Source organism: Phycodurus eques, chromosome 16, assembly GCF_024500275.1.
Source record: "Phycodurus eques isolate BA_2022a chromosome 16, UOR_Pequ_1.1, whole genome shotgun sequence".
Taxonomy (NCBI): domain Eukaryota; kingdom Metazoa; phylum Chordata; class Actinopteri; order Syngnathiformes; family Syngnathidae; genus Phycodurus; species Phycodurus eques.
In genome coordinates this window covers 13,486,149-13,496,331 of record NC_084540.1, presented here as the reverse complement: position 1 = coordinate 13,496,331, position 10,183 = coordinate 13,486,149, and the positions used below count along the sequence as shown (strand labels likewise).

Below are 10,183 nucleotides of genomic sequence, written 5' to 3'. Positions count from 1 at the left end.
CTAAATAATCTCTCAGGCATTACTTTATTCCACTTCTACTACTACTTTTACTACTAGTACTACTACTACCAGTACTACTAATACTACTACTAATAAAAAGCAGATTGAAGAAGGAGAAAAAGTAGAGAAAGAAGAAAAAGAGGGAGAAAAAATACAGGGAGAGGAAGAAGAAAAAGTAGAGGAGGAAAACAGAATATTTTCATAATTTCTAATACTTTTGTATAATCAAAAGGGTTACTCCCCTACTGTACACGGTGTAAAGAAATGAAGTAATGAGGGAAAAAATAACACGGCAACACGTATTGAGAGAAGAAAAAAAGTGACCTAAAAAAAGGTTGAAAAGTCATCGAGTACAGGTATTTTGTTTCATAACGCAAATACACGCACGCCCCCGACCTCTCTCTCTCTCTCTCTCTCTCTCTCTCTCTCCTCCCTCATTAAGTGCCACACGCTCTCTGTTCAGGACTGTTTTGGACAAACGCGGAGACAAAGTTGACCTTCTGTGTCTTCTCGTGGCGAAAGAGCATAACAGTATTCGAAGTCAAAAGAGCAACAGCAACACACAGCGGCACGTCTCGTCCAACTTTGAATTTCACCCGATTGCTTGTCGTCCACATCTCAGGTAAGACCAACTGTTGACTACCGTACAGCCTACGCGTCGCTTGAGGCTTTTTTTTTTTTTTTTTAAATACGCGTATAAACCATTTTAATGGAATTTCTCTGTCGATATGTTGCTCGAGCAAGGACATAGAAGAATATACAACGCAATTAACTCACTATCAGGCTTCATCAACAAGTTGAAGTTGCGTGCGCATTTGAAACCACCGCTTCACAATACGATTCGGACGGTGCACAGTCGCCTGCTTGAAGGGTTGGGCATTCGTGAATTTCTGCATTTTCTGCACTCACCTGCCACTACAAGACCTTTACCTGTCCAAAGATAACAATGCTCACTTTTGAGTGACACTGGCAGAGAGGCATTTTTTAAAAACAATATGTTTATAATTAATATTTTTACTGCATCATACTCATTGGTGTTTTTAATATTCTGATGTAGATAGTTAAAAAAAAAAAGTCACCAAATTCGAGGAAATAACTGAGTGTGATGGTTTGACACCACTGCAAAATACAACCACTACAACAAATATAATCTTAAATTATTACCTCTGACAGTGTCCAACTGGCAATCAGAACTCAGTCTGTTATTATTTGTAGTGGCAGGCTTTCTTTTTATATATATATAGCAATTTTTTTGGTTGGGTATCATTCAAATTTGCCGGTGTATCTGTACCTTTTCATAAACAATGCAGTCATTACAAAAGTGCCAACTCACTCCTCTTCTTGCTTGCACTCCACAGCAGCATATCACATTTCTCAAGGCTCGGACAATGAAGTCTTTCTGATGGCTGGCACACACCTGAACCATTAAATTAACATCAGTCAAATTCCAGCCCAACATACAGTAATGCATGACCAAGTTTCAGTCGTAATGTTTGATACAGTCTTCAAAATTAATCTGTTAAAAGGGACATAACATTATGTCTGGAAGTAAATTGTCCAACTGTTGACAACAGATTTTACATGATAACTACCAACAGTCTAATTTAGCGGTCTCCAGCCTTTTTGAAACTACTTCTGAATAACGCATTTTTTCAAATGAACTTTCATTATATATTATTTTTAATAATGAATTATATTAACCTAAGTGGGTAGGACACTGATCATATATATTAACAATTTTTCACAATAATTCTCTACAATGATTGAACAATAGGTCGGAACACTGAACACGTGTTTAGTGTGTTGCAACAATAGCCTCTCTTTTTGTCTCTCTCTCCCTTCCTGCTACTGTTTGCCCTCCCCCCTCCAAAAAATAAAATAAAATAAAAAAATCAACAACGAAAGATTGTGGTTAATAGAAAAAGTAATAAATCTGTTTCACATCTGGAGGCATGTTCATACAGCATGAACACAAAGTGCTATCTGACAAACCCTGTCTCTCCAATACCTACTACGTACATACATCTAAAAAGACAAATAATACTGTATCTCATAAACATTTTGGGTACATCATCAATGTGTTCTAAAAGTAAAGATGTGAGAAAATAAAAAAAAAATGCAAAATGCACATTAATTGAAAATACATGTACAGTATGATTTAAAACACAAATAAACAAAGTTAGTGACTAAATAAAAACAAATAATAGATTATAGAGGTTTTTGGATATGAAAACTGCATAACAAAAACAGTCAGATATTCATTGTATTGCAGTACAGATGCTGTCAGAGATGTCTAGAAGTCAGTTTTAAACAAAGGAATTATGCCAGCATATCATCCAAACCCAGAGCTGTTTTGTCTTTTTTCCACCAAGCATTTTATGAGAAAAGACAGAGGAGGAGACAACAGTGGAATTATTTTTATTTTGTTTCAGAAAAGCTGTCACACATACACAGGATGCACACATGGTTTCGATCTGTTTAGTTTACACACTGGGCTCCATACAAATTTCAAACTCTTTGGAAATATGAAAAAAAAAAAAGAATCACTGTTTGTTGTTTGGTCTGAAGCAATATAGATTGTATGAGTGTGACTGCCATTTGTGGCATTTTCTATAACATTTATCCTGGGGAGCTTGAGTCTGTCCCAGAAAGATCACCTGTCATTATAGACACATATAGACATGATACCATTTAGAAACGGCGGCACGCTGTACGACTGGTTAGAGCGTCTGCCTCACAGTTCTGAGGACCGGGGTTCAACCCCCAACCCCGCCTGTGTGCAATTTGCATGTTCTCCCCGTGCCTGCGTGGGTTTTCTCCGGGCACTCCGGTTTCCTCCCACATCCCAAAAACATGCATGGTAGATTGATTGACAACTCTAAATTGCCCATAGGTGTGAATGTGAGTGCGAATGGTTGTTTGTTCATAAGTGCCCTGCGATTGGCTGGCAACCAGTTCAGGGTGTACCCAGCCTCCTGCCCGATGATAGCTGGGATAGGCTCCAGCACACCCGTGACCCTAGTGAGGAGAAGCGGCTCAGAAAATGGATGGATGGACCATTCAGAAACAAATCTGAACCTTGCAGAGAATGAGATGGAATTTTAAAGTATCACTTCAATAGTAAATACAATAGTTCAGTGTATGTCCATCTTAACATTCACTGCCATTGACGGCTTTAGAAGTTTAATATCCATGTTAACTGAGAGGGCTGGCAGTGAATACGTTTTAAGCAAGAATGGGTTTAACTGTTTAGTCTCATCGTTAAAGGGAGCGTTTTCAGTAAAACACTTTCTGGTATACATACATACATACACACACACACATATATATATATATATATATATATATATATATATATATATATATATATATATATATATATATATATACCAGAAAGTGTTTTACTGAAAACTCTCCCTTTAACCCTTTTATATATGTATATGTGTGTGTGTTTGTGTATATATATATATATAGCCTCACAGTTCTGAGGACCCCGGTTCCTCCCACATCCCAAAAACATGCATTAATTGGAGACTCTAAATTGCCCGTAGGCATGACTGTGAGTGCGAATGGTTGTTTGTTTCTATGTGCCCTGTGATTGGCTGGCAACCAGTTCAGGGTGTACCCCGCCTCCTGCCCGATGACAGCTGGGATAGGCTCCAGCACGCCCGCGACCCGAGTGAGGAGAAGCGGCTCAGAAAAAAACATTACTTTAAGAAGAGTCCCAGAGTTGTCAAATGTTACGGAACGTCCGTATTTTGCTACGGAAATCGCTGAACGTTGACTTTTTATGGCCGTAACACTGATTGTTTCAGATATTGGGGGGGAAAAAATCAGTTGGACAGCTGCTTGGTGCACCCTGATTTATTAAGCCCCCTGGCTGCCAAGACGAAAGTTCTTTTTGCGTCCCGTGTCAGTGCATTGTAAGTCACTGATGATCGCCTCTATGGTAGCGAATAAGATGCACTTCTAACCATGCTTCTTACAAAAGTGTCATGAAGAGAGGATGATGAGTAGATAGGCGAAGTAGATGTCAAAATGTTAGATATATTGTAGAAGTTATCATTTATTTGCTTAGCTTGCATTAGTATTATGGACAATGTTTAGAAAGAAAGATGTCTCGCCTTCAAGAAGATGACTCAGCAGGAATCATCTGAGAGAAGGACGTGGCCGGGACGTGGCAGGTGCCATGTTTTCACCTTGAAACCCTACCCTTAGTGTGTTGTGTCTTGTAGCTTAGTACGTTATGTCTTGTAAACTTAGAAACCTCCCTATTTTCAAATAAATGCAGGAGCGACGGGAGAGATTGTTTAGAGCGTGTTGAGAGGCTGTAACCTGAACAATCTCCCATGCGCCCTCCTCATGAGTAAAATGACCAACGTCTTCATTCCTTTTGTGTTTATTCATTATAATGTTTGGTGAGATAAATCCAACATTAAATTGGTCCTTCGAGCCGGATGTCAACACACCCGAGGATTCCAGTTGTGGAGCCGACACCCAGTTAAGAGACCGTGGCCACGGCAATTGAGACCCTTTCCGGGACTGGTCTTCGTACTCCTCAACTGGGATCTGAAGGTTGACGACAATCCACAGGATTGAAGACGACTGGTGAGTTAAATTTTTAAAATTTTTTTGAATGAATGTATCGCGCGACAAAGAAGTCTGCGGCGAAATAAACCTTGTGTAATACTAGTCACTGGCAAGTAACTGATGGACGGCGGAGTCCGACAAATTCCGCATGGACGGCGGAGTCCTATACGTGCTGAAATTCCGTGTTAAAATAAAAAAAAAATAATAAAAAAAATAAAGGACGGCGGAGTCCTAGACGTACTTAAAATTCCGTGCCTTCGTGTTTCCGTGTTTCCATGTTTTCGTGTGTTTGTTAAAACGTTACTAATATCGTGTGTGTGTGTGTGTAAAAGTTTGGATGTAAGAGACTGGATTGTAAGTGACAACTGAGTTTGGAAGCAAAGGCAAGAAACCTCCGCCCCATTCGGGGTAGAAGGTTGAGGTTTACCAGAACTCAGACATTCATTGTCACCCAGTCATATTTTGAATAAAGTCAGTATTAGGTCACTCTAGGTGCAAATAAACTGACTTCCAAATTCACAAAAATGGGAAACAATAACAGTAAAACGAATCCAACAGAAAGCCTGACGTGTAAAGATTGGAAATATGTACAACTACAAAACCCTTCCAAAATAAAACATTTAAACACGTGGATAACCAAATACAGTTTCGCTGGCCAGCTGAATTCGAGAAAATTAGTTCAACTTCGAAACAAAATAAAGGAACGGCACAATAATAATATATCACAAATGGGAAAAGATGGATTTGACGACTTACATTTTTGGCTAAATATGGCGTCTAAAAGAGAAAAGGAAGAAGAGAAAAAGAAAAACTTAACAGATGAACTAAAAGAGCAAACAGAAAAGGATAAAAATATATTGTTCCAAAGACAGGAAGATGACGAGACAGGACTAAAGATAAGAAATGTTAAAACAAAGATAGTTGAAAAACGAATATATTTCGCTAATTGCAAAGCTATCGTGTCATGCAATCGCGAAACATATATATATATATATATATATATATATATTCAGGCATTATATATATATATATATATATATATATATATATATATATATGTTTCGCGATTGCATGACACGATAGCTTTGCATATATATATATATATATATATATATATATATATATATATATATATATATATATATTCGGGCACTCCGGTTTCCTCCCACATCCCAAAAAACCAACCATTCGTGAGTGAGTGTATATATATATATATATATATATATATATATATATATATATATATATATATATATATATTTTATATATTATATATATATATTTATATATATATATATAATTTTATATATATTTTATATATATATATATATATATATATTTTTTTTTTCAGTTCAGGGTGTACCCCGCCTCCTGCCCGATGACGGCTGGTATAGGCTCCAGCACGCCCGCGACCCTAGTGAGGAGAAGCGGTTCAGAAAATGGATGGATGTATATATATATATATATATATATATATATATTTTGTTTTGTTTGTTTGTTTTTGTTTTGTTTTTATTGTTGTTTTTATGTTTTTTTTTTGTTACCGTGGTTGAAAACAGAATTGCCAAGGGTTAATGAATCCATAGATAGATGTTTTTGATGATGGAACGTCAAAATCTCATATACTGGTACTTTGATTAATTGATTAATTTCTTAAATATAGAGATTTGTTTTTTGACTTAGCTCTATCTTCACCACGATTGTACCATACGGTGATCGTATTTATGCAGATGTCTCACTGAGCTCAATCTGTCAATCTCATGCTCCATCCTTCCCCCACTCGTCAACCTTACCTGCTTGGTCCAATCCACCCTTTTTCCGACAGGGGCTCATTAGGAGGTGCTGAATATCAAATGAGACCACATCCTTTGCGAAGAGCAGAGATGAGATTTTCAGGCCACCAAAGTGAACCCCTTCCACGACTTGGCTACTCATTATGTCCTCATTACAAAATGATAAAACGAACAGCTGACAAATGGTAGAGTCCATTGTCCTAATGAAGACAAACTCTATCGGATGAACTAGCAGGTGATTCCAAATCATAATATAGGTTACTTCCTTCTCCTTTTTAGATAATTGGAAAAGTAAATGTTAAAAGATGGTGCTTTCACATTCAGTTTCAGTATCCATCCTGCTTGAGAGAACCCATAATAATATGACAAATAACTATAATCATGTGATTAAAAAAAAAAACAGATTCCCATTTGGTCATGATATCAACCATGAGGCACCCTAGCCCAGAACTGCTAACACTGTAGAGGGAGAGTTGGCAGTGGACCTATTCCGTCATTTACAGTAGCTATGAGGATGTGTTGCCGCAAAATATTGTCGTGCTGCTTGTACAAGTTGCCAAGTTCTGCTTGATACAATAAGACATGACTGTCTGACTTGGCACGCTGACAAAAAAAAGGGAGATGCAAGGTCTACCTTAGCCTTGCCTAAACCTTGTCCTTCTTAGTAAATTTCTTACACCTAGTCTGAAGCCCGAAAAGGCTACGTAAAGGTGAGAGTACACAATGCAAATGTCCTCACAAAGATGCTATGAAAGTAAAACGTGTAAAGTACTCTCCCCGAAAGGAGGCTGACACTCACATCTGGTTTGGCAAGGAGGAAGCAAAGGAGAATTTTCTCAACAACAAACTCTAAATAAGAGAATAGAGAAGAGGAAGCATATCTGTGGTTTCTGTAGAGGTGTGTGCACGAGTGCATAGATATGTGTGTGTGTGTGTTCATGTTTGTTGGTCTGTGCTCTTGAGGTTTCATGATCTGCATTAATCCCTGGCAGCACACACTCAAGTTGTAGTATGTGATTTAGCTGTCACCCCTCAGGCTACATTTTTCTGAAATAAATAAATAAAAAAAGCTTTCCCCCTTCTTAAACAGTTATTAATTGTTTCATAGGTACATCTTGTCAATCTTTTACGCCTCTGTACTGCCATTACTACTGTATACATCGTTGTAGACACGTCACTCTGCATCATTTGCAAAACTGTTGTTGATCAGTATTACCGCACTACTGGAAAATTTATATTGCTAAATGATTTTTTTGTACTTTTGTGTTTATGTCCCAAATTTATATTTTGGTATAGTGGCTTGTTTGCAGTAGTACTAGAGTGGCTTCAACTACCGGAGACATATTCCCTGTGTTTTAACATACCTGGTCAAGAGGGTTGATTCTAAATTCGGATATAGGTAACGTTATCCACCTATACGGGCGTAGTAGCAATGTTCTGAAATGCTGCACACAAACAAACATGCCAGTTGTATGCAAACATGAGTGTTTACATGCATGATTGACAGCGCCAGATAGCCTTTATTTGTTTAACAGTGCAGCTTCCTCATGCAAAATGCTGATGGACTGTCATGGTGCAGATTTGTGTATGGCTGACATGAGAAAGTTAATTGTTGGCTGGAAAACATGAATATAAAGCGGAAAATGGAAATGTGAAATAGAAATATGTGCATTGGTCAACTCTTGTGTGGGGAAAATTAAGACGAGAGATTTCTCTCGTCTTAATAAAGCCGTACATCAGGAAGCCTTACATAGCTGTGTCGCAGATATGTATCAATTATCTACTTAAAGCTTTAACATCTGTCATATAACAAGTTGTGTTATGCTAACGATCACATTCGTGTTATTTTCTCATTGTTACCTTTCCCAAGGAAGTCACGTTGCTGTTTATTGCCAAGCTTATTCACAGTGCTTTACTGTTAGTCACACCCGCTTTTTATATTCTCTTCACACAAAGACACTGTGACGGTGCAGTCTATCGTCATGTTAGGAAAAAGCACGATAACACAGACAATCTGCTCAACTTGATGTAAGATATTGGTATAAAAAGTACCCTATATAATATTTTAGACCTAAGTCCAAGTACCTGCCTAATAAAGTTTACAATTTCACAATTTTTAAGTTATTTAGATATTTCATCCTCTGTACAGATTTTATCCAGGATTAAAGACGAGAGAAACAATGTTGTGTGGCTGCTCCTTATTTTTAGGCCTTATTTTTCTTGTATGTCACAGGGGTTGACAGACAAGAAAGCTTATGTATTTTATACCATTTCAACGCAGTACTCTTAACAAGGATGTATTCAGGATTCTTAGCATGTTCTCAGGGGGAATTTGGGCGATATACAGCATATTTTTGGGATCCCCAATTTTTTTTATTATTTATAGATCCGTTGGGATAACATGTTTTCACTGACATTCCCTGAACTCTTTAAAAGAGTGTGACAAAAAGTACACACCATTTTAAAAGTAATGGCTTTTTTAATCCATTTGTGACAAAAAGTACACACCATTTTAAAAGTAATGGCTTTTTTTTTGTCAACGAACACAATAATTTTTATTTCAGAATTTTGATGTTGATTAGACAGACCTGTGAATTGTTTTTTTAAAAAATTATTATTATAATGTTAAAAAATAAAGCAAAATTAGCTTTGCTAGACTTTCAGGTTCTTTAGGAAATTATTAGAAAAAATAGATTTTTGTGTGTGCACATTGACAAATCTCATTTGGAATCACTGGTATTGTATGCCAGTGATTCTCAAGCAGTGCACCATGGCACACTGTTGTACACTGACAGATCATTAAGGGTTACGCGGAAAATTATCCAATTTCACTTAATTAGTCAGAAAATGTGGCACGGTGGACGACTGGTTAGCGTGTCTGCCTCACCGTTCTGAGGTCCGGGGTTCAATCCCTGACCCCGCCTGTGTGGAATTTGCATGTTTTCTCCGGGCACTCCGGTTTTCTCCTTTTTGTGACATTTTTTGTTTGGTGGTGTGCTGTGAGATTTTTCTAAATTGCGTGCCTTGACTCAATAAGGCAGGGCTGTCAAACTCAAATGAATGGTGGGCCAAAATAAAAAAATTGTGACAACGTCACGAGCCAAACTCAATATTCAATTAAAAATCACTGCGTTGTGCATCTTTCCATTTTATGCAGAAATGTACCATTAAAGTTTATCATTGACAACAAACTTAAATTTTGCTTAAACACTGAATCTGGAATAAACAAACTTTAATATTATAAACACAAGAAATCAAATTTGTGATAAAAGACATCAGTGGTATGTGTTTGTTGTTTTGTATTTAAATAGATAACATGAATTCTTCTGTCTCTCTTCTTCTTTTCCTTTCGGCTTGTCCCTTTGGGGGTCGCCACAGTGCGTCATCCTTTTCCATGTTAGCCTATCTCCTGCATTCTCCTCTCGAACACCAACTGCCCTCTTGTCTTCCCTCATGACATCCATCAACCTTCTCTTTGGTCTTCCTCTAGTTCTCTTGCCTGGCAGCTCCATCCTCATCATCCTTCTACCAATATACTCACTCTGTCTCCTCTGGACGTGTCCAAACCATGAAAGTCTGCTCTCTCTAACTTTGTCTCCAAAACATCGAACCTTGGCTGTCCCTCTGAGGAGCTCACTTCTAATTTAATCCAACCTGGTCACTCCGAGAGCGAACCTCAACATCTTCATTTCCGCCACCTCCATCTCTGCTTCCTGTTGTCTCTTCAGTGCCACTGTCTCTAATCCGTACATCATGGCTGGCCTCACCACTGTTTTATAAACTTTGCCCTTCATCCTAGC

At 37.8% G+C, this 10,183-nt stretch overlaps 1 protein-coding gene across 2 annotated transcripts in view; it reads left to right on the top strand.

Annotated features, from left to right (window-relative positions):
- Nucleotides 1-446: 446 nt before the first annotated feature.
- The window catches only part of card11 (caspase recruitment domain family, member 11), a 29,949-nt gene continuing 20,212 nt past the window's right edge, over nt 447-10,183 (top strand). For both annotated transcript variants that reach the window (XM_061699825.1, XM_061699826.1), the window contains exon 1: nt 447-622. The gene's annotated coding sequence lies outside the window, so the exon portion shown is untranslated. The remainder of the gene's footprint in view (nt 623-10,183) is intronic.